This window comes from Carassius auratus, chromosome 3 (genome assembly GCF_003368295.1).
Source record: "Carassius auratus strain Wakin chromosome 3, ASM336829v1, whole genome shotgun sequence".
In the NCBI taxonomy this organism is placed as follows: Eukaryota; Metazoa; Chordata; class Actinopteri; order Cypriniformes; family Cyprinidae; genus Carassius; species Carassius auratus.
The window spans coordinates 11451068-11478333 of record NC_039245.1 but is presented as its reverse complement, the minus strand read 5'-3'; the positions used below and the strand labels follow the sequence as shown (position 1 = coordinate 11478333).

Below are 27266 nucleotides of genomic sequence, written 5' to 3'. Positions count from 1 at the left end.
TGACGTATGAGTCTTTTTTGTCCATATGTGTGATTGCCAAGTGGAGGGTAGTGGCAATAGCATCATCGGTCAAGCGGTTGGACCAATATGCAAACTGAAGGGGTCCAGGGACTGGGGGAGGGCAAACTTGATGTAGTGCATGATTAAACGTTCAAAGCACTTCATGAGAGTGGGAATAAGTGCAACTGGATAGTAGTCATTGAAGCAGGATGGAGACGGCTTCTTCGGGACTTGAATGATGATGGTAGCTTTGAAGCATGTGGGGACAACAGCCTGACTTAGAGGAATGTTGAAAATGTCTGTGAAGATATCAGTGAGTTCCACTGCACAGTCTCTCAAAACATGCCCAGAAATGTTGTCAGGTCCCTGAGCTTTGCGTATGTTAATCCTGCTGAGGGATCTCCTCACACTGTCTGGGGACATTGTCATCACCTGGTTGCTGGGAGGAGGTAGAACCTTCTGTGCAGTGGTGCTGTTTTGTGCCTCAAAGTGAGCGAAGAAGGCATTCAGCTCATTTGGCAGGGAGATGGTGCTGTCACTGGTCTGTGGTGGGGGCTTGTAGTCTGTATTAGTCTGTATCATTGCCACAGGCTCCGAGTGTCTCTGCTGTCACTGAAACGATGGGCTATCCTCCTGGAGTACTGTCTCTTAGCTTCTCTGATTCCACAGATAGGTTGGCCCTAGCTGTCACCAGGCCCAGCTCATCTCCAGCTCTGAAGGCAGCGTTCTGCATCTTCAAGAGTCTGTAGGACTCCCCTGTCATCTACAGCTTCTGGTTTGGTCCAGTGATGGTTTTTGTGACTGTTGTCAATCAATACACTTGGTGATGTAGGCAGTGGCAGTCTCTATTAGAGGTCTGTGGTGTTATTGTATGTGGCAGCCTGCTTAAACATATTCCAGTCGTGGTGTCTTGAAGAGCCTTTGATGACCCTTCCGGCCTAACTTGTACTTGTTTGTGGACTGGTTTGGTGACTTTAATAAGTGGTCTGTATGCAGGCATTAGCATGACAGGGATGTGGTCTGAAGCACCAAGGTAGGGGAGGGGGAGGGGCCTTGTAAGCTCTTCTCTGGGTGGTGTAAACAAAGTCCAGAGTGTTGTTTCCCCATGTTGGAAAGTCTATGTGTTGGTGTATTTTTGGAAACACACTCTTTATGTCTGCATGATTTAAATCACCAGCCAAGATGAAAGAAGCATCAGTGTGGGCTGTCTGCTGCTAACTGATGTGCTGGTACAGTTAATTTAGTGCGTCAATCCTGTTGTTGTGGTTGGAGCTGAGAGGGATGTGTACAGCAACGAGCATTGGCTGTGTATTCCCTTGGTAGATAGAACGTCCAGCACATAATAATCATAAACTCCACCAGGGGTGAGCAGTGTTTGCAGACCACAACAGCTTCGCAACACCACGCATCAGTGATGTAAACACAAAGCCCATCGCCGGGGGTCTTACCTCCCTTAACGAAAAATCTGCTCGATAACATGCCAGTGCAGTCTGCTATGCTGTTGCTGAGCCGTGTTTCCGTGAACACAAAAACACAACAGTCTCGTACAGTCCTCTGGGTTTAGCGTAGTGGTTGGATGTAGTCCAGTTTATTGTCTAAAGAGTGCACATTAGCCAGTACGATGGTGGGGATAGCTGGCTTGTGTGGGTTAGCCTAGCCCAGATACCTCTGTGCTTACCCCTCTTCTGCTTCCTTTCACACTGCTTGTGGCTCCTTTGCTGTGGGCGAGATGCAGAAGTGGGGATTGGTGATGGTGTAGGCCTATGGAGCAGACCGAGATCCTGCAGATCTTCAGTGTGTGCCGAGTTTAACTCTAAAAATGTGGTTCTGCCAACATCAAGCAGAAATTCATGACTGTATGCATGCGATGTAGGCTGTCGTAGTTGATCTGTTATTCATTAACTGTAGGGCCCAGCTGCTCCCCAGCACTTGACGAATGTGATACGTGGATTAATTGCACAGCTTAACCATCATAGAGTAAAAGTTTCACTAGTTCACGCTTACATATAATTAGCTGAATGGCCTAACGCTGACCGAGAGGGCCCATGAAGCCTCCAACAGGAGATTGAGACTCAGGAAGATGGACGTCTGGGTCCTCTCGGTTTGGCAGATAAAAAGCTTTTGGGCTGGCCGACAAGGAGGACTCTGGCAACATTCGAAGGGAGATCCCGACTCACGGCATCAGATGGATGAGACTCGTTTGCGGCCGGCATGCATAGGCCCGTCCGGGAGACTCTCGCCAGACATCTGAAGGGAGCACACGAGACAGACGGGTAAGCCTCGGCGGACGGGGAGGTTTGGAAAGGAAAACCCGACTGGGAGGACTCTCGCAGCATCCGATGGAGCCTCTAACTTAGAACATCGAACGGGTAAGCCTCGCCGACCGTAGAGTGGAAACGTAAAGCAAGTCTGTCCAGGAGGCTCTCACCAGCGTCCGAAAGGAGCACACACATCGAACGGGTAAGCCTCGCTGACCACAGAAAAGGAGAATGTAAGAGTGTCTGACCGGGAGGCTCTCGCCGGCGTCCGAAGGGAGCACGCGCATCGAATGGGTAAGCCTCTCCAGATGGCGGACAGAAAAGGTAACGATAGGTGGCCAGTAGGCTCTTGCCAGCGTCCAGCGGGGACAAAACTGGGTTAGCCTCGCAGGCCGTAGGATGGAAAAGGTAAGTTTGTGTGGTCGTTAGGCTGTCGTCAGCGTTTTATGGGAGTTTGCTACTCCCGGCAAGAGACGGGTAAGCCTTGGCGACCGTAGGAAGGAAGGAGGGTTTATTTGTGTGTTTGGTACTTGCAGCATTGAACAGCTTGCTTGTAGGTTTGTAACCTGAACCACGTGGTAAGGTCGTGGTTGGCTGGCTAGGAGGCTCTCGCCAGCATCCGATGGGAGCACTCGCATCGAACGGGTGAGCCTCGCTGGCCAAGGGTGGGAAAGGTCAGGTTGTCTAGCCGGGAGGCTCGGACCGACGTCCGATAGGAGCTTAGCTCCAGGAATCGAACGGGTAAACCTCTCTGGCTGACGGACGGAAAATGTTATCCGGCCGGGAGGCTCTTACCTTCGTCTGACAGGAGCTTAGCTCCCGGATAGAACGGTTAAGCCTTGCTGGCCAAAGGATGGAAAAGGTAAGGTTGTCTAGCCGGGAAGCTCTCACCTACATTCAATGGGAGCCCTGACTCCGTGCATTGGATGGGTAAACCTCTCCGTACGTAAGTCAGAATGGCAAAGCAGGTAGCCGGGGGCTTTCACCTACGTCCGAAGGGAGTGTGAGCTCCTGGCAACGAACGGGTAAGCCTTGCTGGCTGCAGAATGGAAAAGGTGAGGTTGTCTGGCTGGGAGGCTCTCGTCAGCATCCGATGGGAGCTCAAGCTCTTGGCATCGAAGAGAGAAGCCTTGCCAGCCATAGGATTGAAAAAAGTAAGGTTATCTGGCCGGGAGGCTATGGCCAGCATTCGGTGTCTTTTTATTTCGCTTCGCTGGTGGTCAGATGGAAAGTCCGAGATTGATTAAATGGGAAAGCATCTGGCAGGATTTTAATACTTGCGATGTCATACGAGTAAGCTTTGCTGATAGTTGAACGGAGAAGGCAAAGTTTGGTTCAACCGGGAGCCCTCTTGCAGCGCCTGGCAGGGAGTTCGATACTAAGGATGATTTGTTTGTCTACGAGGGTAGACGCTGTGAGGCTTACTTTAATAATTGTTTACCAAATCCAATGAGCTGCTTCCGATAATGAGTCTGAAAAATCTTGGTGCAGTCATAGTATCCGAAATTAAGCGTGCAAAAATAAATTGGATTTCCTGTGCCAGTGTACCCCAAATAGGTGCCATGTATCGGCGATGTGGTCATGTCAGCACGTGAGATCGATGGTACATATCGACGATGTAATCGTGCATGGGTGGAGTAAGAGAAAGATTCTTTATACTGTCTGAGCTTACTATTTTCCATTTTGACCATGCAGGTGCACAAAAAGAGCCTATGGAATCGCCAATAATCGAAAAATATACTTTCGGACGTACTGATACACTGGTATTAAGTATAAAATACTATATTTAAATACTGCTAGTTCATGTAGTCGGCACTACTGTCATCTCGCTTGTCCTGTGAAAATTGTTTTTTTTGTTTTTGTTTTTTTTCTACCTACGGGCTCACATTATCCTTTGAGAGCACGGGCGAGCGGGAAATGCAGTGCTGAGATGGGATAACGGAGCGGTTTGATAGCCTAATTATGGTAGGCTGTCTAATGATTATTATAAAAAACATTGGTTGGAGAATGGGCCTAATATCATCTTGGCTATTGTCGATACATGATGCTATCACCGCAACCTCGGATGCATGGCATGCCTTTAGGCAGAGGTGGCTTTTTGTTTTATTTATTTATTTTATATAATATAATATATAATAGGTATAGGAAAGGCTCCTGCGGGAGCAGACACTGCTACGGCATTGGGGAGAACGGGAAAGGCTCCTGCGGGAGCAGACACTGCGCGGCAGTGAGGAGGTATAGGCAAGGCTCCTGTGGGAGCAGATGCTGCTGCGGCAGTGGGGAGAACGGGAAAGGCTCCTGCGGGAGCAGACACTGCTGCGGCGGTGAGGAGGTATAGGAAGGCTCCTGCGGGAGCAGACACTGCTGCGGCGGTGAGGAGGTAAAGGAAGGCTCCTGCGGGAGCAGACACTGCGCGACAGTGAGGAGGTATAGGCAAGGCTCCTGTGGAAGCAGACGCTGCTGCGGCAGTGGGGAGAACGGGAAAGGCTCCTGCGGGAGCAGACACTGCTGTGGCGGTGAGGGGGTATAGGAAGGCTCCTGCGGGAGCAGACACTGCGCGGCATGTGAGGAGTTATAGGCAAGGCTCCTGTGGGGAGCAGACGCTGCTGCGGCAGTGGGGAGAATGGGAAAGGCTCCTGCGGGAGCAGACACTGCGCGGCAGTGAGGAGGTATAGGAAGGCTCCTGCGGGAGCAGACACTGCGCGGCAGTGAGTAGGTATAAGCAAGGCTCCTGCGGGAGCAGACGCTGCTGCGGCAGTGGGGAGAATGGGAAAAGCTCCTGCAGGAGCAGACACTGCTGCAGCGGTGAGGAGGTACAGGAAAGGCTCCTGCGGGAGCAGACACTGCTGTGGCAGTGAGGAGGTACATGAAAGGCTACTTGCTTCGGCTGCTGTAGATGTTGGCTGTGGGAAGAGTAAAAAAGGGTTAGTAACATTTGATGGGACAAGCTAAAAATTAATGGGTAGCCTACTGTGTTACCAGCTTAGCAATTTGTTGCCTGATTTGACAATTCCTCAAGCCTTGTCCACCTTATTATGTTCTTGTTGGAAAAGCATATCTTCTCTCATTTGGCCTCTGGGCTCTTTAGACGGTCTCCCGAGCGGATACGTTTGGAACGCTGTTTTCACGTTGTATTATGGACTGTGGAAACAGAGGCTTTTGGAAACGATTGAGCATGTTTAGTCTTGTAAGACGTTGTACCGAAAGACATGATTGTAGCAGTAACGTTAACCCCTTACCAGACACCCCCCATTTTTGGCATGGAGGCAGAAATTACATACCCAAAATAAAGATGTTTCTGTTCATGATTCTTTCTGACTAGATCCATGATCAACATTTGTCCACGAGCTAACACTTTGACGTTTACCGTTCAGGAATAGGAATAGTTTTCCTGACATGATGGACAATTATCACTGGAATGATGTTTTATCGAAATCTTGGTCAAATATAAAAGCCAAAGTCTTTGGACTTCAATTGATGCACGGTTTATCCAGATCAAGTAAGAGAGTGATGTTTAACGCGCTGTGAAAATGGAATGATAGTAGACTGGGGCCGCTGGCGATGCTTGCAGCAAATGGGTTAACAGCAGTTATGTGCTATTCGCTTCCAAGTGGTTTCTAAAGATGTTTCCTTTCCGGTTTTTCCGTATTACGGTCCTTAAAAGGCGACGGTAATTTTACTCACACTTGCTATCCTGCATCGAAACGCGAGGGCAGATGCGTTTTAGATTAATTTTGAGTGATCACGCCAGTGAATGGTGAAATAGGTCCCTAAATGATTTGGTCCTACCAGAAGACTTGCATGGAAATTAAAATTTAAAGCATTTTAAGCATTTAGCAGACGCTTTTATCCAGAGACTTTTTTTTTTTTGAACTTATGTCTGTATCATTTCGGTGAGGTTTAAACGTGTGCGGTAAGGCTAATGTAACAACAATAATAATAATAATGCATTTTATTTGTAAGAACAAACGCCAAAAGCAATACAACAATTCATTAAAGACAGACAGAACGTTGAATCTGTAGTCCGAATCTATGCGCGATCCACACGCCGGATCAGCGGGTGGCGGTAATGCACCTTTACGCTGGTTTGCCAAAACCACCATACAACACTAGTAGAAGAAGACGGAACTACGTCATGCCGTCGTTTAACAAAACTTTAGCCGCGAAACTGCTTTTAAATGCAACGCTTTGGATGCCAACTGCCATAAAAATCCAATGAAGAAAAAGAAGAACCTGTTTTTAGCGTCTTCGACTGGAAATGTTTTGGTCTGCGCCGCTAGAGGAAGCGGCCTCAAACTGCCAAACTCGGCCGGAACGCCGTGGTGAAAGACTGAGCCGCGGTGAAAACTGTTCAGCCCAGGCTGGTTGGATTCTCTCTGCTGCAATCCAGCGCTCGACGAGAGCTCGGTCTCGGGCGGCGCGATCGTTGTATCGAGCAAAGCGAGCTCGGAGTTTGCACGGTCTATTGGCCACGATGTCTGGCTTGGCGAGGATAGCAGCTGTCGCGATGACGCTTAATGCTGCTCAACGGCCGTGTTTGGCTGGGTAGAAATGATCTCGGGTCCGGCAAAAGCAGCAGGTCTTATAAATCCCCTGTGTAGCGCTCTTCGTTGGTACGAAAATTGGGTCTGTGATAAGGTGACTGACGAAGCGAACCAGCATGCTGATAAACCGTCAATGGATAGAGGTAAGTCAGCGATATTTATACTGTGGGATTGATTACTTGATTGTGGTCCACCTGTGTTGATTAGGCTAAGTATCTGACGCGCTCCTCCCGAATCTTATTGATAATTACATTTAGTGTTTTTAAGTCCTTTTTAAGTCCTGTCAGTTTAACAGGGCAGAGAGAGAGAGAGAGAGAGAGAGAGAGAGAGAGAGAGAGAGAGAGAGCTTCACCGTCTTCAAACAATACGAGCGCTGTCTTGCTCTCTCTCTCCCTCGCGCATATTAATCAATTGATGGTGTCAATGTTTAAATAATTTAAAATGAGAATGTAAGTATGCTCACCTCATTTTTGTTTGTAATAGAAAATTAGATTAGATTTCATATCGCAATATATATCGCAGAAAAATAAAACATCGCAATGTCATTTTTTCCCAATATCGTGCAGCCCTAGCGTTCAGCTTCAAATAAGTACATGGCAGAATTCAAGAACCAAATACCCCATGCCCTTTGGTGTACTGAGCCACTATTCGCATAGGCTCATTGCTAAGCTTTTAGGGACTTGCAAAACCTTAGCAGTCATAGCTGATGCAAATACATGTAAATATGTGACGATTATGTGCATGATTATGGTAATTACATAGCTGCCAACACACCCATTAAGCTATGAAAGTAAGAGCAGTAAATTCAGAGAAAATTCATACTTATGACGTTGGATTTGTAGGTCTAGTCTCCACTGCATAAGCCATGAAATTCAAAAATATGTATTTTGTTGTTGTTGTTGTTGTTGCCCGCATTGGGAATACTTTTAAAGGGTCATGAAACTCATCCATATCAACACAGTTTCAGGGGGTAAAAAGGTGTGCTGGACAAAGTTTTGAATGCAGAGTTCGAAAAGGTTTTTTTATTTTTTTCATTTTAGAACAAGCAGAAGACATTGCCAGTTATTTGTTATTAGTCAGTTATTGGCCGGAGTTAATAGTGGCAGTCCCATTAACTAGCACTTACCTTTTACCAATGAAGCTTTGATTTCAGTGAATACAGACAATTTGATATTAATCAACCCAACAGCTTATCAGACCTTAGAGTGTTTTAGTAGTAGAACTAGTAGTGGTATTTTATCAGTAAGTATTAGTTTTATTTCCATTTATTTATTTTACATTGCAAAATATTTTTAATAGAAAAAAAAACATTTTTAAATTGTAATAAAATGTAAAAATTTTCGTGCAAGTCATGCTGGCTAGTATGACCAAAAACAATTACTTCAATGCTGCTGATCCTCAATAACATTTGGAATTGATATAAGAGATCATTACTATCAAAATAGTTCAAACTTCCTGACTATTGTGGTTTGTAAGAATCCAAAATACAGTCCAGCAGTTATTTGGGTCATGCTGCACAGAATGTACCAGAAAGGCAATAATTTCAGTAATTAAGTTGAATATATCCCCCACAAGTTGTAAATTAGTTGATATGGGACACAAGTTGATAGTCCCATATTTTATTATTTTATTTGCTGCTAAGCATCAGTGAATTTGCAAACAAATCATTATGAGTGAGCATTCTTATCTTCCTGTTAGTAAGAAATGTGCCACATAAATGTTGAACAGCCTCAGAGATGCGACACATCATGCCATCCGTTCTTCAGCCTGTGTAATGAATCTGCCTAAACAGGAAAATATATTTATTTACCTGAGACAATCAGAATCAAGGTCGCAGTTTATTTTCCAAATTATCCAGGTTATTAATTGCTAATATGTTGCTATGCTGTTGCTAGGTGATGAACCTTATATCACTTACAATACCACACCACTCTTGCAATCTTCACATAATTCAGTTTTGACAAAAAATGTAAAGTCATCCTGCATACAGTATTAGGGATGCATTGGAAATAAAATAATGTTTTGTCTTATTCTCTTTAGCTAATAATTGATAAATGGCAGTAAGCAAAATTCTGCACTAAATGTTATACTACACAATGTATAATGCTATAATAAAAGTTAAAATGTTATTTAAATTGTTTTAAACTATTGTACAGTGTATTTTTACACTACCGTTTAAAAGTTTGGGATCAGTGAGATTTGTAAATGTTTTTCAAAGAAAAAATACTATTAAAAAAAAGAATATTATGTAATAATACTTTCTGTTTTAAAACTCTTTTCTATTTCAATATATTTCACAAATGTATTTTATTCCTATTATGGCAAAGCTTTTTTTTCAGTATCATTACTCCAGTCATCAGTGTCACATGATCCTTCTGTAATCAATGTAATATGCCAATTTTCTGTTCAAGAAATATATATAATTAAAGGTAGCTTGTGCTGCTTAATATTGCTGTGGAATCAGTGATACATTTTCTTCAGGATTAATTTATGAACAAATTTGGAAATACCGTTATACACATCCAGAGCACATTAATTCCCAAAGTAAGTCGTATTTACAAGTGGGAAGCCCTTAACTCTATATAATACACAAGATGCAGAGTTGTGACATTGAAGGTCGACAATTAGAAACATGCTCGAAAAATGTATAATATAGATATAGATCTATAATAAGTATGTCATATAATAAGTATGACAAAACACAACAGTCTGAGCAACAAATGAGTCCCATTTCCATAGCTATGTGCTACTTTAGAAGACTTTTTGTAAATGATCTTTAAAAAGTCCCACAACATTGATGAAAGATATGTGACCATTCAGCCTGATAATGATGAGTGTCAGAGAAATTATTGAGGTGTTAAGTCTTTTCCTCCATCTATACATTATTCCAGTCTTTTGTGTTTTATTCTCCTAAATCACAGGCATGCATTTCCATTAGGCTCTACTCGAATGAGTAACTTACTCTAGGATTTACTTTGTTCAGGGCACATGATGCATATTTTATTGCTGAGAGATATGAAATGCTCTGCCATTAACTATAATGAGACTAATATCCGAGAGGGCAAAGTGACCCCTCACACATTATACTTTCTAATTGCCTGAAATTCTACAACCTAATAATATCTGTACATTATCAGTAATTCATTTTCAGCCAGGCCATTTTCTGCTAGAAAAGGTCGCTTGAAGACTACAAGCCTGGAATATATGCAGCTCATTCTCAGAGGACAAAGGTATGTGGCCTGGAAAAGTTTTGTTTTATTTTTATAAAGATGCAATACATTAAACCCAAAGCTATTTCCATAGATGAAGCGATATGAATTAACCAACATTCTCATGCAGAAAATCATACAAGCAGTAAATTTACCACATTTTACAATTACACAGATCTAGCTAATTAGCAGCACTCATTCAGGAGCCAAACTCAACTTAATTATAATACTTTGTATTGATATGCCTGTGCAAATTAATCCTCCTTGAATTCCTGGTGATTATTTTAGTGAAGCATAGTGCCGCAGCTTGATAAAACACACAATTGACTGAAGCTAATCATATTCAATTCATATACCATGCCTGATTTAGATTGCCACAGGGAAGAACTGTTAGTTTTAACATCCTGCCATCTGAAATTGGAGAATTTAAGAAGCTATTCCATTCAAAAATTTAACATTTCTTATCATTTACTCACCTTGATTTCTGAAAGATTATGTGGCTCTAAGAAAGTAATGGCTCCTGGCAAATTCAGCTTTGTCATCACAGAAATAAATTACATTTTTAAAATATTTTATGATAGAAAATGGTTCAAATAAACAATTGTAATAATATGTCACAATATTATTGTCTTTATTGGATTTTTGATTAAATAAAAGCAGCCTTGTGAGTATAAGAGATTTCTTTCAGAAACATTTTAAAAACCTTACAGAAAAAAAAAACCTTACTCCAAACTTTTGCATGGTCATGTGTATTTTACATTGTCTTCTTGTCTTTCATCGAAAATATAAAATGTAAGACTCTTAGAGGTCAGTGTAAGTTTCTCCTTCACTCTAACTCTGTTTTATTTTTCCAATCAGCCAATCAACTTCATTGGCACTTAAACTGTGTTGAGTGTACCATTGATGGTCTGTAAATGATTTTAAGGATCACTGCTTTATAACAAATCAAACCTCTCACTCACTCTGATTTAATCTCCTCTGTTCCCCGTGACACATACACATTACACTCACACTTTCATTCTGTCTATTTATCTGTAATTTGTCCTTCCACCTCTTCCAATTCTTGCTCATAAGCGTGTAGATTCTCCTGTGTGTTCCTCTCTTGAAAAAGGCATATTTTTTATATATTCTAAAGGTTTCACTTTCACAGTTGAATACTTATGCTCAAAAATAACAAAAGTTTGACTGTCCTTTTGAGAAATATATGTAATGTATACAATGTGTGTGTGTGTATATATATATATATATATATATATATAGCTCTGCGTAGCCTATCATAAGAATAGGATAAAGAATAAATAAGAATAAATAATTTTTTTTTGCTCGGGATCTTTCATAATAATATAAAAATTATCATTCTTTCTAATTGTTTTGTATATAGACAACACAGTTTCTGGCCTGATGGTGGAAACTCCTGCGGCGAATAGAATGGCTTGCAGTTAATGAAGAGTGTTTCTAGATCTGAACAGCACATATTCTTTAACATGGTTACATTTATTCATCACCATTCATTGATTTAATAGCATGTCCCGCCGCTGCGCTATTTCCCCATTGATCCTGTGTCGTGGTCCGCTCTGAACAGCTGAAAGCCCAGCAGATGGAGCGCGCTGTGTGGAATGGCGTTGTTTAGCCAAGTTTCCATGAAACACAGAGCGGCAGAGTGCGATAAATCTTTATTTGGTGTATGTTTGAATAGTATCAGTCAAAGAATGGTGCTAAACCCCTTCACCTGTAGCAGAGTATTTGCTTATCCATAAACAATAAAACAACTCTCTCTGAAAATGAATGTCTGAGGGCAGACTTTACCACAAATTACTGATGGATTCAGGTTGCAGGCCTGGCACTTGTTGGCCACAGTATACTCACCTGTCAACAAAACCTCCATCTATAGCTTCAGAATGACCAATTGCTAGGGGAAATCTGAGTGAAAGCTCCAGTGTCCTCACAGCCTGCCTGCGGGCTACTTCAGTGGCCGATCATGCCCCAAGAATGGGTTGCAGGCCTGTTCTGGTAAACAAAACAATAAAATGCAACTAATCATATAATAATGCATATATATGACAGCAAAATAATAGGTCTTATTAAAACAAAGGAGAAACCCCTTCCCATATCTTCTGTTATTGGTATCAAAGGCCAATAAAACTTTACAGCATTTTGGAAATTCATCAAATTCATTACTTGCTTGAAGACAAATTAGACAGATACCATAACAGAGACAAGTCATGTGACATTCCCCAATCCTATTGATGGGCTTAAACAATTCATGCTAGTATTCACATTAGTAAATTGAAAGAATTTCTCAATCCTTGAATATTTTTAACAAACAAATTCATTACAACAATTCATTGGAATAACTTGATGGCGAGTAAATGACAGAATTTTCATTTTTGGGTGAACTGTTCCTTTAAAGAAACAAGCAGTGAGTATGAAACCATTTCTGCGCCAGAAGTCAAGCAACCATTTACTATTCTACCAAATTAAATGCATGAACTTACAGAAAGAGTATGAATAAAAACCATTTTCTAATCATTTGAACAAAAAAATGCTGCAGCACCAATTAGAATGCTTTTTACAAAACAAGAGCTGGGCTGATCACATCAGCATTTGTCTAATAACTGCTCTGAATTCATATTTAGCAGCGCTAAAGTGAATCTCCCTAGTAACCCTGACAGCTTGCTTTCTGAGCTGCTTTGTACAACACGTATTCAGAGCTTTCATAAGAAGTCATAATCTGTCATGGAAAAGTCAAAGTGGAGGTGGAGGAGAATGTGTGTAAGCAAGTGAGCAGATGAGGACCTTGAAAAATGATTTTGCTTTTAAGTTTGAAGCAAGTGCAAAAGCACCAGGTAATATGTATTACCTTAAACTTTAGTTTGTTTAAGTTCAACTTTAGTACCTTTTTCACAAAATCAAAAACTTGGTTAAAAATCGTGTTTGGTTGAGCTGATTTTTACTGACACAACTTCTCATCTACCAGACACAGAACAATATAAAAATATACAGCTGTATCTCAATTAGCATACTTATACTAAAAAGTACTTATTCACTGGTAATGTCAAAGCAAATAATTTTGGTTATGCTCTAAAATATGGCAGAAATGATACATATATGCATAAAATGTCTTCATGAAATATGGGATGCAGCGATATTAACATTTTGGCCAATAATAATATTTACTTTCATATTCTGTCTGCTACAAATGAACAATAATAATAATAAAAAAAATCAAATAAATGAAAAATAAAACACTAAAACAAAAATTCCTTTTTAATGTGATACCTGAATGTGCAACACAGCATTATGATGTATAGTATGAAAAATTGTACAGTATGTATGGTATGAAATTAACATTGACAAATGGCAATATATAAAAAAGAAATTCTTCTAATATTGCCTGGTATGGTACTGATATATAGCACATTCCTACTGAAAATGTTATCAGCTACCAATAAAACTATAGGACCAATATGGAAGACAGTTTAAGATAATCATCTTAATGCAATTTGGAGGCACCTGAGAGTATAAACAATTCAACTTTAAAGCTCATTCAACATCTTTATTCAATTAATGAAAAATGTATTTAGGATGGTACAAGGGTTCATGCATTTCTGATATTTTATAATGTCATACTGTTGTTCTTTTTCATCCCTCTTTCACAGAGGATGCCAAAATTGCATCATAGGGTAACTTTACATCAGGGTAATAAAACAGATTCCTCCCATGTTGTTTATCTTCTGCAATAAATTACACAGCTCCAAACGAAGTTCAAGGTCAGTAAACAAATAAAACCGTATGCCTGTGATGTACTGCTCCCTGGGTTACTCTCTGTAAATCAACAGGAGTTTAGATTATGTCCCAAAATGTGATAGTATAGCAATGCATCACGTAATTGCTAAATGAACACTTTTGTGTTCCTTTACTTCTAATGAAAGTTAAACTCTTTAAATTTTGCACGCCTCTCAGATTGTTTTAACTCAGCAGTTAAACTGTTTTTGACTTCATGAAGTGCATTAAAAACCAGAGACTATTTTTTCACTGAAATGCAAACACCAGAACCAGGGCTCTGCTTCCAAATACAATAATGAATCAGAAACAGGATCCTTTCCCAGTCTGAAGCAACAGTGTTTCTCCACATGCCCACGGCTCTCCAGGAAGTAATGATATATTTCAAAAGGATTTTGGTTTAACTTGGAGGTATGTATATATATATTGTGATAATATTTTTGGTCATATTGGACAGCCCTAACTCATTGTATTTACAATTGTTGTTGTTGTTTTTTTTTACCATATAATAAAATATCGATACATAATATTGGTATATCGATATAATACAGTGTGTGTGTGTGTGTGTGTGTATATATATATATGCATACATGCATATATATATATATATATATATATATATATATATATATATATATATATATATATATATATATATATATATATATAATTAGAGACTGTGATATTTCAAATCTCTTGCATATCCATCTTTAAAATCATTTGAAAAATGCTAACTTTATATGTACTTTACATTTGACAACTTACTAATAAAAGTCCATGAACCTTGTCCATTTCACGAGAGAAGCCAGAGTCATCAAGAGGGTTGTTACGGATTATGACACATCATTTGTCTAGTCATGCTTAAAGCCGGATTAACTCAAATAAAGGGCAATGCATGATGGGCAGTCTGATTGTAGAAGAGATTACAGGAAATGAGACTTTTCTGTTTACATATTTAAAATGACAATCAGGTCAAGGCAAAAATATAGCAGATTATCTAAACTCTCCAAAGCATCCCAAAATGGTACACAGCTTATGATGCGATTTCAAGAGATAACAGGAAACGTTTTGAGACAGTTTCGGGAAAATGCAATGTAGTCTAATGCAAATTATTTTTCACAACGGAATGACATGGCTTGGTTTAGCTCCACATCTCTGCATTAGAAATGGAGTGTCAGACTGTCTGATTATTACTTTAAAAATCTAATGCAGAGTTTGGTGCTGAATATTAAACTGAGATGAAATCCCAATTTGCTAAATAATTTCTGTATAGTGAGAGACGTATTGAAAAACCTGAGACTCTTTAGAAAGACAACTAACAAACCTGCTTACTCCTCTGACAAACATTAAAAAGACTGCAGGAATTCTGTAAAAGCAGTTTAATAAAGAAAGAAGCATCTTCATTGCATTGGTCTTCACTTCCAGCAAAAGTTAAACGTATGTGTTAACATATGTTTTATTCTTATTCCATTAGCACTCACCTCAATCAAAAGAAAAAGATGAGTTGAGGTTAAATTAAGGACAAATGTCCAGGACTTGTTTTGAATTCCAGCTTGCATCCACATAGACAGCGATTAAAACTGACAGGCCACTAAACCGCTGTACGAATTGGCCAGAGCCATTTCTGGAATTCCCATTAAATATCCCACGCCCTGTACATGATCACTCAGGAGCCAGCGAAAGCACATGTGACATAAAACTGTTAAAGAGGCCTGCCTCGAGAGTGCTGTTTATTTTATACAGCTTAACTTGGAACACAAAGCCATTCCATTATGTCAGTGGGCAATGAAGCATCTGTATGTGGTTGCTGCTGAACCTTCAGTAATGAAATGCAATGAGATCTGCTTGACTAAAGAGACAGCATCCCATGTCACAAGCCTTTGTAGAGAAAATGTACGTACAGTACTATGCCCAGCACCAAGTCTGAGTCTAAACCAAAATAGGACTACAATGTTTCAGCAGTAATTGGAAAACTTTTGGTTTTGTCTCTCATCTTACCCCAACAAGGATTCGCCTGTCAATTTAGCAGATACTAAGACTGTCTTGTAGAATGAGCACTGTTTGAAGGATTATAAGAAGGATATAAAAGGCATATTGTCTAATAAACATCTAGAATGCTAAATGTAAATTGAAATCTAAAAAGCAAAAAAACAGACATACCAACTTTTCTCTCAAATTGTTATGCTAATTATATACAATTGTTCAAAGGTTTGGGGTCAGTAAGATTTTATGTTTTTGAAAGAAGCATTTTATGCTCACCAAGGTTGCTTGTATTTGATCAAAATACAGTTAAAACAGTAATATTGGGAAATATTATAACAGTTTAAGATAACTGTTTTCTATCTATCTATCTAGCTATATATATATATATATATATATATATATATATATATATATATATATATATATATATATATATATATATATATATATATGTGTGTGTGTGTGTGTGTGTGTGTGTCCATGTCAAATGATCCTTTAGATTTTAATATGCTGATTTATGAAGAAAACTTGAGCACTACCATTGCTGCTTAATATGTTTATGGAAACCATGATGCTTTCTTTAAAGATTATTTGATAAAGTTTGGAGGGTTTTTTTACATTATAAATGTCTTTACTGTCATTTTTGATCAATTTAATGAATCCTTGCTCAATAAAAGTATTTTAAAATCGTATTTAGTGCTATTTATAATGAAATACAATTATTAGTGCTATTTATAATGACAATGAAAAATAAGAAGCATTTTCACTAACTGGTTCTGAATTGTGGACCTCATGGTATTAACAGTAATAAAAATTAAAAAAGAAATTAAGAAAGACTAACTAAATTTGAGGTTTATGATTAATCTGTTATAAAAGATCGAATATACAATCACAGCATTGTCTTCGAAGATATGTCTTCCTTGAGGGGGGCTTCAAACCTGAATCCTAATATCTTTCAAGATCTGTACCATCTGGTCATGATGGATCAAATTGTTCTCTGAAAGAAAACTCTAAGCTTCCATTTGATGCAACATAGATTTAACATGTGCATTACATTATGGTTAACTAACTCAATATACAGTATATCCCGAACTGTTCTCTCCAACATTCCAATAAAACCATTTTAGTCTTTTGGAAACAAAGATCGAAATGCTAAAGACACAGTAAGATAAAGTTTGTTCCAAATGAATCCATGGATACTGTATGTTTCTAATCAGACTGCGATCATAATGTTTATTTATTTAGAAGTATTCATTAAAAATCAAAAGCAGCGTCCTTTTTAAAAGCCAAAGCACATAGCAACTTATACTGTCATACATATTTAGGATTGCCAACTAAGGCACTGCCACCCTTCCAGTCTGATTCTGATTCACTTCTCTGGTCAGTTTCCCATTATCCGCAGTGAGTCACTTATTCATGGTGCCTTTTGGGATTGGATGAAAAACACTGAAGGACCTCCTGTGTGACAGATCTGGAGGATCTCCTGTGATAAACTTCCAAGATAAATTCACTAGTGGTACACTGCACACAAAAACAGCAATTCTCTCCAGGATCAACACGGAGCCCAGCCTGCCGTGGGACTGAAGAGTGCTGAATTTTATGCTCGTTTGATAACAAAAAATATGTGAATTGATAAAATAAATGCACATAAATTTGTACAAGTGCATTCTATGACTTCTTTACACATAGTTTACATAACTTGAAAAAATAACAATACTTCTGTAAAAAACAAAAACAAAAAAAAAAACACCAGACTGAAAGAAACCAAGTTGGCAAAGATATTGAATTCAAAATTTGGTGATAATATGCTGTAGGATAATAATAGATTTATAAGCAAATTTTAAATGGCCAGTCATTTTTTACTGGGAAAACCAAATTTGGTAAAGGATTTTCAACACTGCACAAGGGTTAAAAATTATTGTCTACATTGATGTCACACAGCATATGGAGTACAACAGAAGGCAAGACAGTACCAGCGCCATTCTACAGATGTCCAGCCGTCTGTGTGGGGCTTTTTTGTTTAGCTATTCCATCAAAAGGTTGATGAACCCTGTGTTTGTATGATTAGCCAGCAATTTTTCGAGCGCTCAGCTAAAACTCTCAGCTCAGTAAGTCAGCTTGTGTTTAGGTTTGACAAGTCCAGACTCCATCAGAAGAAAATAAGAGACAAACTTAGTATCATTTTGGGAAAATAAAAGATACTTAGAATTATTTAATGGCACATTTGCCATTTCAGATCTATGAAAATTGTCACTTTTTACCATACTGTAAACAAAAAAACTACTCAATTATAATTCAGTCAAAATCACTTACATGCTTTAGATGTCAGTTATGACATGTATGAACTGTGGTTCTATTCTATGCAAAATGCCCCATCCATCGATGCAGCCATGCCTAGACAGAACTGAGACAGCTGTCAATGTCAAACAATGTCAATGCCAAACAACCCCTTATGCATCACTAAAACAACCAGCTGAAAAATGCTGAGTGCTTAAGTCATTAATCAAGAACATTATTTTATTACATTATTATTTATTGCATTATTACAATTATTACATACTACTACTACAAAAAAAGAAGAAGAAGCAGATTCTTCACTGAATATAGCTAATCTAAAAATCATTTGTAAGTAACATTAATTCCCTGGCAAAGTTGATTAACTGAACTTTTAATTAATAGAGATCTCGGTAAATTCAGTTAGAAAACAAATCATACAACAACTGAATATCAAGTCAAAAGCTTTGTATATCTGGTATTAATTAACAAAAATGGTGTGATGAACTCATAACATTAAACAAAGTAAAATTTGGCGACCATAAACCATTTCTTTTCTTTAAGAAATAAACATTTACACAAAAGGACTGCCAAAAAAAATTCAGACAAAGAGTTATGAAATAACATCCAGAATGTTATGAAACTGATCACTCAAATTTTCAGGACATGAACGCCGACGGAAGATCTGCGTTTTGATTGCCAACCGTGAAAGGCCTACATCATGGGTGAGTCTGGTATGGAAATAAGATTAAGTGCCAGTGGTACCTGGAATTTTAGACTTAAGATTGCTTAAAACAACTTGATATTTATGCAGTAGCAAGGCAGCTGAAGGGATGATTGAAATAAAACCACTATGAAAGATTCCTAAATACGGTATTGGATGACATTATAAATCAGCTGTATGCTTGACTACTTGAACTACTGATACTTATAGTCAAGTAGATATGGTCTTGTTTAGGTGTTTCTAGAATTTCATACACTTTTGTGTCACAATTGTTTTTTATTAAAACAGATTTCAGCCTTTTCTTTTTGTTACATTTTTCGTCTTCAGTTGAAGTTCCCAGGAAAAAATCTCATGACATTACGTCCCCTTGGAATTATAAGGTTCTATCTGCATTCTGAGTAGTTTTGAGATATTGAGCTTCAATTATTTTGTGTTCCATTCAACTGTGTGGATAAAACCTTATTGTTTTTTAAATAAAAAGTCCCATAATGTACACAACATAAAACAAATATATCACATAATGTAAATACTTTGACACAGAATAAGGATATGTGAATAAATCAATTTTGACAAAAATGTCAGATAGAACCTTATAATTTCAAGGGGACGATTATTCAAATAAACTGCAAGAGAAAGAGGCAACATTGCAACCTTTGGCCTTGTCTCATTACAGATAAACGTGTACTTCAATCCAAAAATACTTAATCTATTTTAATGGTGTTTTATATTTTAATGTATATATACATTGCAATGTTCAGTGTTGGAAGCATGTCAGTCAAGATATAAATGTGATTACGGAATCGGATAGAACAATTTGATTCATATACATTTTTGTGTTCTGTTGATGAAGAGTGCAATAAACATGGCAGATAGTATTATTCATTTAGCTGGATTATATAACATTACTGGTTAAAAAAAAAAAAAAAAAAAAAAAAAGAAATCCCTGTTGGGAATGAAATTGGAACGCAAGAGAAATATCAAATTGTCCAGCAAATATGTATCATGTCAACATGCATCATGTCACAGTTTCAATTTCTGAACTTCTAAATGTAGGAACTACTCTTGAGAACTTGAATGCAGCATGAAGTGATGCTTCATAAACAAGGAAAGCAATGCCATTATTTGAAAGCATTTATTTTGTGCAGTTACCTTGAAATTGTCACATAAACTGGAAAATACATAAGGTTTAGTCATGCCTGCTCGGCCCGTGGAAAACACTCGACATGATAAGGTAATATTGCATTACTTGCGTTTGAACTGTACTGAACTTTTGAAACAAATGTATGAACCGTCTCCATGGATTTTTTTCAACCACAAAGCCCTGACCTATAGTTTGTAGGTTTGAAAACAGTGATTACATTATATTTGATACAGAGTTTCCTTAGGTAGAGTTAATATGCAATCCAGTTCCATTTGTCTTTTAAGGTGGTGTAATTTTTGTTAGCTAAAATACTTTCACCTACAGTATGCCAGTGTAACCCACTGTGGGAAAATTGCTTTAGACACCTGTTTACAGCAATTGCTCTAAATTTCACAAAATATGGGCTACACCTCTCTGAAATTTTGCAGTGTTTGGCAGAAAAATACTGAAAGTTTGAACCAGCATGCCAAAGTCACACAACATGTCCACTGCCTATTCGTCCCCTTGGAATTATAAGGTTCTATCTGACATTTTTGTCAAAATTGAGTTATTCACTTGTCAATTCACTTGAGTTATTCTTATTCTGTGTCAACGTTTTTATATTATGTCATAGATTTTTTTATGTTGTGTGAATTATTGGACTTTTTATTTAAAAAACAATAATGTTCTATCTACACAGTCAAATGGAACACAAAAACTTTGAAGCTCAATATCTCAAAACTACTCGGAATGCAGATTCCAAGGGGACGTATTAACATTATTGAAACCATTTTGAAACGATGAGTGTGAAACTGAAATAAGATTAGGTTCTTTTCTTTAGTTGGTGTACCGTAAAAATACAAATTAATTAATTAATTCATTGTTGACTCAGCTTTAAAAAACATTGTTACTATGTTGCTAATGTCTTATCCAATTTATTTTTCTTTAGAAAGCCACATTTCTAGCACTTGTAAAACTGCATTTTTCCATCTCAAAATTATATATAAATTACAACCTCTCAGTGTCCAATGCAGAAATGTTAATCCATGCGTTCATGACCTCAAGGTTAGATTATTGTAATGCTTTATTGGGTGGTTTCTTTTGCACAAATAATAAACAAACTACAGCTAGTCCAAAATGCAGCAGTTAGTGTACTTAACAAAACCAGGAAGTATAACCATATTAGCCTGCTTATGTTAACACTGCACTGGCTCCATATCAAACATCATATAGATTTTAAAATCTTGCTTATTACTTCTAAAGCCCTGAATGGTTTAGCACCTCAGTATTTGGACGAGCTCTTGTTACATTATAGTCCTCCACGTCCGCTGCCGTAGAATATCAAACTCAACTGCTGGCAGCAGATCCTTTTCCTATTTGGCGACTAAACTCTGGAATAACCTACCCAACATTGTTCGGGAGGCAGACACACTCTTGCAGTTTAAATCTAGATTAATCTGGTTTATATGAAGCGATGGGAACACTTTTTGTAAGCGAAGATTAAAGTCGTTATTTTGTTTTCTTCGCTTACAAAAAGTGTTCTGAAAATATTCTAAACACTAAAACATTGTCATTTTTACTAAATTACTTAATGTATACACACTCTTGGCACAGCGGCCCAAAACGAAAAAGAAAAAAAAACAGAAAGAAAGAAGAGTAAAAATACTCATATTACAGTTATATTTTATTATAGGGCCTTTTTTGACAAATTCACCCACAATGTCCTTGGTGTTTAATTTAAGGCTTCGTGTATTCTCAATGGAAGGCTTTGTGTATTCTCTACTTTCAACAGTTTTTCCAATTTCGAATTGAAATGAAAAAAAAAGAGAATTAAAACTGCAGGTGTCGCTGAAGCCGTCCCCAAATCAACCCAGGCCCATATGCACATGCATACCCTGCATACCGAGACGCTAAACTAGTACTGCAGCAATTACGCGCCTTATATTCTTTTATTTGTTTTGTTTGTTTCAATGAGATTTTGAAGCATTAATTTTGAATGCTTTTATTTTATGGTCAGAAGTAGTTATACTTATTGGTGGACAGCTGTCTGAGACCAGAGCTGGCAGTACCCCCAGAGTCCTTTCAAGCAGTTATCACACAGTAAACATCAGGGGTTGCCAAACTTGAATTTTATACTCCACTGCTGTGAATCTGTTTTTATGGAAGCAAATGAATCTCTCACAATGTCAGATATAACACCTTTTGTTCTGCTGTTTACTTCCTTGCACTGCCTTTCTTGTAAGTTACAAAGAAACACATAAATGAGTTTTCACGTAATGAACCCTGAAAAGAGATGATAGCAAATATTTCGCATTGCTCTGGTTTATCAGATTAGCGTCACACTGATTTTCATTGGGATCAACACAAAATGACACAAATGTTGCCATGGTTTTTGAAATATCAGCTATCCTGGTCCACGGAAATGTGCTCTTTCAAGGGTGCTGGCGGAGGAGGAGCACTCTAAACCTCCGAGTGCAATATCGTTCACAGCCAAAACAGATAAATGAGGGTGAATAAACCAACTGACAAGTGTCGCAGAGTGGCATGCCCACGTTACTCCTCTACCCTGCCATTAATATCATGTTTGTGCAATTCATGAAATATATTGCTGGAGGGTTCACATATTTTTAATACATCTTTACACAAATCTGACATGCTACATTACTGGGTAAATGAAGGATTTGGAACTGCTGCCTAACTGCTGTATAGAGAGTATGTGTTACATGGTAATGTTGCCATCTAGTGAGGGAATGGTAAAAGGCATAGAGGTGCATGTTGAACATGACTTCAGTGAAAAGAAGCTGATGTTCAGTTACAAGAATTTTCTTTTGAAGTGTGCAGTACAGTAAAACTTCCAATCAATAACGTCTCTCCTGCCACCCGAAAAAGTAGTATTTCTGAGTGCCCATGAGTCTTATTTTGCCTGGCTGCCATTTTATGATTGAATAAATCTGTACACTTTGGCAATCTCTACAGTTCTGCATAATGGCTATCAAGGACAAATTGTATGTTTCTTCTATCAAGTAAGGCAAACATTTCAATATATCTCAGGTGTTCATCACTGTAACTTGCTCTAAAATGCCTTAAAAAGCTTTTTACATGCACAAAGTAAAACATGGTGTGTATGTTCAATACCATGTAAAAGTTTGGGGTCTGTATGATTTTGAAAATGTTTTCGAAAATGTTCTCTTTCTCTTTTCTATTTTAATGTAATTTAAAATGTAATTTATTCCTGTGATGACAAAACTGAAGATTTAGAAATCAGATCAATATGCTGATCTTGTAACATGCCTTTACTGTCACTTTTGACCAATTTAATTCATCCTTGCTGAATAAAGTCTTCATTTATTTATAAAATCTTACTGACCCTAAACTTTTGAATGGTATTGTTTATTCATATACATTTTAACTGATTCCCTTAACTATATCAACATGCATTCTTTGACAATCTTTAGAAAACATCCAAAATCATGACTGTTACATATACAGTATCTTATATACATGTATATCACCCAGCCTTAATTTGAAGTTTGGTTGCCACTGAGTGTTGCAATGGCCCAAGGTCAGCTAGCAGTCAACAGACCACAGCTATCAGCTGGATGATCATGATACACAGCTTCACCCTCACTGGTGAGAGGCAGGCTGGAAGACAGGGTGTTAAAATGGATTTGTCATTGTCTTCGATTATAGGAAGTTAGAGGTGTGTGCGGTGAGATGCTCTGTCTGTAACCCGACGTCTGTGGGGTCTTCCATGTACATATGATGAGTCTATAGGCTAAGAGTGTGTGTATGTATGGTGCAGCTAATCTATCTTGAGCTGTATTTCTTTTTCAATTTGAGTTAACTGGCTTAAGAAATTTGGTTTAATAATAAAATATGATTAGCTTAATGCTGAGCAATGTTTGTTTTTTAAAGGCAAAGTGTGTAATATATATATATATATATATATATATATATATATATATATATATATATATATATATATATATATATATATATATTTATTTATTTATTTATTTTTGCCACAAATGTAACCAAACAATAATGACCATTTTCAAACGGTTTCCAACTAACATGCAGTAACATTTTCAAAAAAGAACATTTTCTGAAAGAACAGGCATCTGATGTGAAACCCTTGAGGCCTGAGTAAATTTCACAAATCCTCCAGGGGAACCCAATCGAAATGATACCCTTCTGCACTTCTTACATGACAAATCCGTTGTGCGGGTGGGGTGACCAAATATAATCTTCAAATGTAGGAGGGGTGGCCTGATTAGATTTAGTACCAGGTTCTGCAGGAGCTCAGAAAATGATTTACGGATGGCAACATGTTGAGGATGGACAATAAATATAAACCCAACCTTGTCCAGGGGAGAGACTGAACAAAAATGGACATAAATCTGACAGTCGGATAAAACCACAGACTGAGTTTGTAAGATAAGCCCCCGTCAACCTGAGACAAGAATATTGAACTGGAATCTTATACCGCTTTGACCTTAGCAAGAACAAGACAGCCTCTTTTTCTGGGACATCAGCTAAAAATACTTCTGCAGACTTCTCTTTCCCATGCCAGATATTTGCTTGAATTTGACAGTAAATGTATACAGCAAGTATAGCCTGGAAGTAACACACTGTATAAATGAAGGGTTTCACAATGTCCATAGATAATTTGAGAGATTATGGACCGATGGATTTTATCTTACTTCTTGTTTTCTTGTTTAGCCAAGAGTTTGACATTTCTGGACCCTTCACAGAAGTGGGTCAACCATACTAACCTACTTGTAAAGCACAAATCAAAGGGCGTCATCCCTGCTCCAGAAGTTTTTTGGTATGCTTTTATCTCATTTCCACAGAATCTCAAATAATGTCTATGTAATTTTTTAATGTCTGTATTAACAATAGATATGTGACATAGCCTATATTAGTTCATGTCATATTAGTTTATGACAGATCATCAAAGTCCATGTTATACTCAGAAGACTATTTTCCTATTTTAAAGGTTACTTTATAGTTCATAGTCATGTTTCACTCCTATCAACCTTAGGTCTTAATTAGACCTACATTCATACTATGACCTCTATAAAATATCACAGATGCTCAGTCTCAAAGTGTGCAGCCATTGTTGACGTCGGCCATGTTAGCGCAAGAGTTTTAGTTTCCCCTCGTTCTTAACAGTCAATTTGAGAGACCTTTCCACTGAAAGGCATAGGCAGTTATAGACATGGACCACGTTTCAAAACAACGCTCAAATTTACTTGAATTTGTTAGTTGAAATTATGTTCTTTGTGTATTTGGATTTGGTCAGCATTATTTGTTTTCTTTACTATGTTCACAATATGGCCTGGCTCCTCTCTGATTTTTATAGTCTACTAAGATCTAATCTTTCTTCGTCTTAACATTTGCTGGGTACTTAGTGAAACGTTGGATATTTGACACATCTTAATCCCTTTCAGTCAGAGGAGTACATGAGAGCCTTTGTGATAAAGGGACTGAATCAAGTCAGACCCTCATGCTTAGCCCCTCTGGCAGGTGAAACCCCAGAGGGAGGACTGCTGGTTTTTGATAAGGAAATCGAATCTGTGTTGGAAAGGAGACGTTTAGCATTCAGAGAGAGTTCGAAAGCAATGGCAAAGATCAGGCTAGTGGACAAAAGAAGGCAGGTTAAAAGCTGAGGGATCCATTTGAAGACGTGACCGGTTCCCATGCTGATGGCCAAATATAAGAATGGCATGACTCGATTTAGAGCAATCATTGTCATGATGTTGATGTCTCTCCAAGATCTGATTTCGAATCAAGACTCCTAATTAAAAATTCATTGCTACAGGAGATCTAGATTACAAGGTGCAGTATACGAACTGAAGAAGCTGAAGAAAACAAAGTACTTTGAAGCCCTTGTCCACATTCAGTTTGATCCTGAGGGATGGTCTGGCTTGTTTTTACGTGACATATTTTGTGAGTTTTTGGGAACTGTTTTTTTATTCTTCATCTGCCTCTCTTCGGTCTTGCTGTGGCCACATGCAGGGCTTCTGTCATGTGTCTCCATCACAGATGAACCTCCCCCGATGTTGGACTCTTCTTCTGCATGTTCACCTGACCCTTCGCATGTTTCTTTGTTCTTCAGAGTATGGCTAGCCTTGGCCTGTGTCTGCCTGGCTGGGGTGCCCCTATAGCCTGGAACTGGTTACAGGCTTCAGGGGAAGTCCTTGGCAGGCTGTCTTCTTGATGGGGGCCCAAATGCTTGGTGCCCTCACTGCATGTGCTCTCGTGTCAGGCATTATGCCAACTGTCCTAAAGAGCAACCTGGGGATTAATGGGGTGAGATTTTTTTTGGATCTTAGGTTAAACTATCTATAACTGCTTTGGCACTCAAGGTCCACCTTCCCGCAGAGTTTAGCGCCATCCTTGATCAAGCTTACCTGCCTGCAACTTTCTATTAATCCTGAAGATGTTTAGGTTAGATTTAGAGATTATGTTGTTCAGGTGTAGTTGATGAGGGGTTGGAGCTAAACTCTGCTGGAAAGTGGACCTCAAGGGCCATGGTCTAAAAGGTTCCCTAATATTACTCTAATATCTATGACCAGTATGTTCTGATATCTGTGTTCTGGATCTTCTGACATCTGCTCTGGATCTCCGGTTCTCTGCACACTTGATCATCTGATTTCTGTGCTCTGCATTTTCGCATTTTCACACTCTTCCTAACCTAACCAAACATACCTGATCAACTCATCTGTTCATCTATTCTGTTTTCAGTACAGTGTACTGCTGGGATGCCTCTGTGTACTGGAGCATCTGATTTCTGTATCCTCTGGTAACTTTGCTCTGAATCGGCAGATTTCTGTGTAAAATATTTGTGCTCTTGACTTCTGATTTCTGTGCTCTGGATTTACTCATCTGTTGTGTAAATCTCCTGATCTCTGTGTTTTGTATCCTCTGATTTCTGTGGTCTGGATCCTTTCATATCTGTGTTCTGTTAGCTGTGATCAGTGTCGCCAATTTTGTCAGGATCACAATTAAATTTCGTTCAGTGACTTGAATGTAGTTTAATGACCATTTGATTTCTCTCAAGGCCTGTGGAAATCTTATTTAAAAGAGACCATTTAAATTTATCTAAAACATTTCTGTGTCTATAGTTAATGTGCTTGCTCAATAAAATCAAGGCTTTTATTCACCATTATTACGTTAACGCTAGGCAATTACCAAGCTATTAAGCCATTCTCATTTATTCCACAATGTAATTGAATGATTTCTTGCAAATTATTCTTAATTTCATTGTGACATGCAACATTCTATACTTTTAATTGTCTAATTATCCAATTCTGCTTGTAATTTATTAACTCTTAACAAAATGCATAATGTGGAAATTGGATTGTA

The 27266-nt window shown here is 38.3% G+C and overlaps 1 pseudogene; it reads left to right on the top strand.

Moving 5' to 3' along the window:
• Window positions 1-620: 620 nt before the first annotated feature.
• On the top strand, window positions 621-26875 carry LOC113054004 (uncharacterized; annotated as a pseudogene).
• The last annotated feature ends 391 nt before the right edge of the window (window positions 26876-27266 follow it).